Raw genomic sequence first — 5,000 nt, forward strand, 5'->3', positions numbered from 1 at the left:
CGGTGAGCGTTGCACTCGCAGTCGCAAAAACGTACGGCAAGTATATTACCCGGAAGAGTCAATGACAGTCCAAGCCCCCCTGCGTGGGAAGAGTCTTCCTAGGCCATGACCCACCGGAAGGGCGCAGCGTCCCCCACCCCAGACATGTGACGTCACACTATCGGTATTGACGACTAGACTGATTCCTTATAATCATTTGCCATACACCGGTGGAAGCTGCCGAGACGAGTAACTACATAGCGGGCTCGCCGTGTCACTAATGTACAGAGATACAATAGTTTCGACTGGAACCGGAGTAAACGTATACACGGCGCTGATTAGTAATAGATAGAGCCATCAGAATACAGATAATGTATACAACTGTCCGTATACATGCTGAAAGACTCTGCTCACAATCACACGTCAGCCAGACACTCTTATCACGCACTACTCTCTGCCTGTAACAGGCACACAGACAATATGTAAGCACCAGCATGGAACAACACCCAGTGCATCCTCTCTGCCACATTAGACAATCCACACTATCATAACCAGACCGGGAGGTCCACTCGGAAAACAGAATATCCCACCCTTCCGACAACCACCATTGCTCAGCTAAGCCACCAACACCCACACATGTCCCACACAGGGGTGCACCCAACATCACAATACTGCCTCCTGTCACACCACACAAACAATGGCAGGAATGAAAGACACAGGTCTGCCACAAGCATGGAATCAGAGCGCCGCCTGTTATGAGCCAAAGGTGCACCCTGACGTGGCAAATCCGATGATGCCGCAGTCATTTACTTACGATAATCACAATCAACAAACCGGCCCCCCCCCCCCCCCAAAACACCTTTCCTTACAACAATGTGTACCTTAACCTAACCCATATTGTGCCTTAACCTAACCCGTATTGTACCTTAACCTAACCCGTATTGTACCTTAACCTAACCCGTATTGTACCTTAACCTAACCCGTATTGTACCTTAACCTAACCCGTACTGTGCCTTAACCTAACCCGTACTGTGCCTTAACCTAACCCGTACTGTGCCTTAACCTAACCCGTACTGTGCCTTAACCTAACCTATGTTGCGCCTTAACCTAACCTATGTTGCGCCTTAACCTAACCTATGTTGCGCCTTAACCTAACCTATGTTGCGCCTTAACCTAACCTATGTTGCGCCTTAACCTAACCTATGTTGCGCCTTAACCTAACCTATGTTGCGCCTTAACCTAACCTATGTTGCGCCTTAACCTAACCCATGTTGCGCCTTAACCTAACCCATGTTGCGCCTTAACCTAACCCATGTTGCGCCTTAACCTAACCCATGTTGCGCCTTAACCTAACCCATGTTGCGCCTTAACCTAACCCATGTTGCGCCTTAACCTAACCCATGTTGCGCCTTAACCTAACCCATGTTGCGCCTTAACCTAACCCATGTTGCGCCTTAACCTAACCCATGTTGCGCCTTAACCTAACCCATGTTGCGCCTTAACCTAACCCATGTTGCGCCTTAACCTAACCCATGTTGCGCCTTAACCTAACCCATGTTGCGCCTTAACCTAACCCATGTTGCGCCTTAACCTAACCCATGTTGCGCCTTAACCTAACCCATGTTGCGCCTTAACCTAACCCATGTTGCGCCTTAACCTAACCCATGTTGCGCCTTAACCTAACCCATGTTGCGCCTTAACCTAACCCATGTTGCGCCTTAACCTAACCCATGTTGCGCCTTAACCCAACACACGTTGCGCCTTAACCCAACACACGTTGCGCCTTAACCCAACACACGTTGCGCCTTAACCCAACACACGTTGCGCCTTAACCCAACACACGTTGGGCCTTAACCCAACACACGTTGGGCCTTAACCCAACACACGTTGGGCCTTAACCCAACACACGTTGGGCCTTAACCCAACACACGTTGGGCCTTAACCCAACACACGTTGGGCCTTAACCCAACACACGTTGGGCCTTAACCCGCTCTGTAATTGTCATACGACGCGTTAAATTAGTGTAGTGTTGCCTAACTGCAACCCCCGCAATATAGTTTGCTACTCGCACTGCCCGGTCCCCAGAGTATCGCTTCATGTTAAACACCTTGCAGCTATACACTGTAATGCGGATGGCAGCAGGACGTACATGCTCAATGCCCTTCGCAGTTGTTCATTGGCATTCGCATGGCGAAGCACAGCCTACGTTGTGGTACGGCTTGTGTCAACTGTCCGCTGATGTTGTACGTCCAAATCACACACTGTACTGCACATTGGTCCTCATGTACTGAATGATACATCGTGGTACATGTGTGACCGTACCACGACTGCGCCAACAACGGCGAACCATACGGTCCAAATATTGTGCACTCAGCTACGTGTCGTCTCCCTATAAGAGCTGGATTGCAGTATGGTATGCCGTGGATGGCGATCAGCATGAGCCGTCTGTTGATGTAGTGGTGCGTGTTGTCAGACGTAGTCGTCTCTTCTCACACACCGTGATAGCATGGTGCACTGCGTTCCACATCTGCGACATGCGACAGAGGCCGGTTGACAGTCGTTCGCGCAATGGACATCGCATACGTACGGGGGCCACCTTCCACGTGTTCGCGAAGCGTGCACATGTTGTTGCGTGTATGTGGGCAGACATAGTGTGTCGTGACACCTGACACAGGCATGCAACAATCGTTGAATTTGCAAATGGCGATGGACGTCTACGTTTGCTGGTGACGTTACGCAAATGAACAACTGGTAAACCGTTGTGGTGCGGTTGTTCTCGCTAGAGGTGAATCAGTGATGGCGACGATCGGTTGAGCTACCAACCGGTTGTTTCAGCGATACCCACCATGCCCACGAACGTGAATGGCATGTGGGTGTGAAGCGATACGCGGCGGTGGCTGGGTGGGACCGTCCCCGGCCGGTGAGGGGGGGCCTCCCGGCGTGCTGGCCGCGCGGTGCGTGGGCGCACGCGCTACAGCCGGCTGGTGGGGGCGGCCAGTGGCAGGCGCGCCGGCCGACGGAGGCGGCAGGCGGCGCAGCTGCGCGCCGGCGCACCCTGCACGCGGCGCCGTGCGGCCAAAGTAGGTCCTCGCGGGCCCGGTGCGAAGCGCGGTGGACATCTGCAGTGTGCTGGTCCGATTGAGGACTGTGTGCGCTGAGGATGCGCCGCCGCCCGGCGCTCGGCGCCGCGACGCCGTCTGCTGCTCGGTCGCCTCTGCGGTTCTCGCAGGTGGATTGTATCGCAGCTGTGCGGACGTGTTGGCGCGTGCGCTGTGCTGGGAGAGTTCGCTTCGGCACCCAAGTGGGGCTTTTGTCCTTCTGTGGCGCTGGCGTTGGAGCTGCCGGCCACCGTAGGTGGCGCGTGTTGTCTCCCGCCGGCAATGCCACGACAGCACGCTCCCGGGCCTCTGTCGGCAGCGGCAAGCTCAGTTGGGAGCACGGGTGGTCGCACCTAAAGCGTCTACTCGCCAAACCCCGGGCGATTGCGCCTCTCTCGAAACCGACCAAGTACTTAGGACGGCGCTGCGCGCCGCCGGGACCTGAGAGGGTTTCGAGGTGTATTGTGCAGGGGAGCTCAGCCTCCTCCTGTTTGCAGAATAATTGAGCGGACGCTTGCGTGTTCGCGCGGGCCCCCGGGACACACTCCCGGGCGGCCGGCTGCTCAGCTCTAGTTGACGCAGCTCCCTGGTTGATCCTGCCAGTAGTCATATGCTTGTCTCAAAGATTAAGCCATGCATGTCTCAGTACAAGCCGCATTAAGGTGAAACCGCGAATGGCTCATTAAATCAGTTATGGTTCCTTAGATCGTACCCACGTTACTTGGATAACTGTGGTAATTCTAGAGCTAATACATGCAAACAGAGTCCCGACCAGAGATGGAAGGGACGCTTTTATTAGATCAAAACCAATCGGTCGGCTCGTCCGGTCCGTTTGCCTTGGTGACTCTGAATAACTTTGGGCTGATCGCACGGTCCTCGTACCGGCGACGCATCTTTCAAATGTCTGCCTTATCAACTGTCGATGGTAGGTTCTGCGCCTACCATGGTTGTAACGGGTAACGGGGAATCAGGGTTCGATTCCGGAGAGGGAGCCTGAGAAACGGCTACCACATCCAAGGAAGGCAGCAGGCGCGCAAATTACCCACTCCCGGCACGGGGAGGTAGTGACGAAAAATAACGATACGGGACTCATCCGAGGCCCCGTAATCGGAATGAGTACACTTTAAATCCTTTAACGAGTATCTATTGGAGGGCAAGTCTGGTGCCAGCAGCCGCGGTAATTCCAGCTCCAATAGCGTATATTAAAGTTGTTGCGGTTAAAAAGCTCGTAGTTGGATTTGTGTCCCACGCTGTTGGTTCACCGCCCGTCGGTGTTTAACTGGCATGTATCGTGGGACGTCCTGCCGGTGGGGCGAGCTGAAGGCGTGCGACGCGCCTCGTGCGTGCTCGTGCGTCCCGAGGCGGACCCCGTTGCAATCCTACCAGGGTGCTCTTGAGTGAGTGTCTCGGTGGGCCGGCACGTTTACTTTGAACAAATTAGAGTGCTTAAAGCAGGCAAGCCCGCCTGAATACTGTGTGCATGGAATAATGGAATAGGACCTCGGTTCTATTTTGTTGGTTTTCGGAACCCGAGGTAATGATTAATAGGGACAGGCGGGGGCATTCGTATTGCGACGTTAGAGGTGAAATTCTTGGATCGTCGCAAGACGAACAGAAGCGAAAGCATTTGCCAAGTATGTTTTCATTAATCAAGAACGAAAGTTAGAGGTTCGAAGGCGATCAGATACCGCCCTAGTTCTAACCATAAACGATGCCAGCCAGCGATCCGCCGCAGTTCCTCCGATGACTCGGCGGGCAGCCTCCGGGAAACCAAAGCTTTTGGGTTCCGGGGGAAGTATGGTTGCAAAGCTGAAACTTAAAGGAATTGACGGAAGGGCACCACCAGGAGTGGAGCCTGCGGCTTAATTTGACTCAACACGGGAAACCTCACCAGGCCCGGACACCGGAAGGATTGACAGATTG

The 5,000-nt window shown here is 54.0% G+C and overlaps 1 non-coding gene across 1 annotated transcript in view; it reads left to right on the forward strand.

Moving 5' to 3' along the window:
- Positions 1 to 3,660: 3,660 nt before the first annotated feature.
- The window catches only part of LOC124593506, a 1,910-nt gene continuing 570 nt past the window's right edge, over positions 3,661 to 5,000 (forward strand). The window contains exon 1 of the ribosomal RNA XR_006978094.1: positions 3,661 to 5,000. This exon is cut by the window's right edge and continues 570 nt beyond it. This is a non-coding gene — a ribosomal RNA (small subunit ribosomal RNA).

This window comes from Schistocerca americana, unplaced genomic scaffold (genome assembly GCF_021461395.2).
Source record: "Schistocerca americana isolate TAMUIC-IGC-003095 unplaced genomic scaffold, iqSchAmer2.1 HiC_scaffold_989, whole genome shotgun sequence".
In the NCBI taxonomy this organism is placed as follows: domain Eukaryota; kingdom Metazoa; phylum Arthropoda; class Insecta; order Orthoptera; family Acrididae; genus Schistocerca; species Schistocerca americana.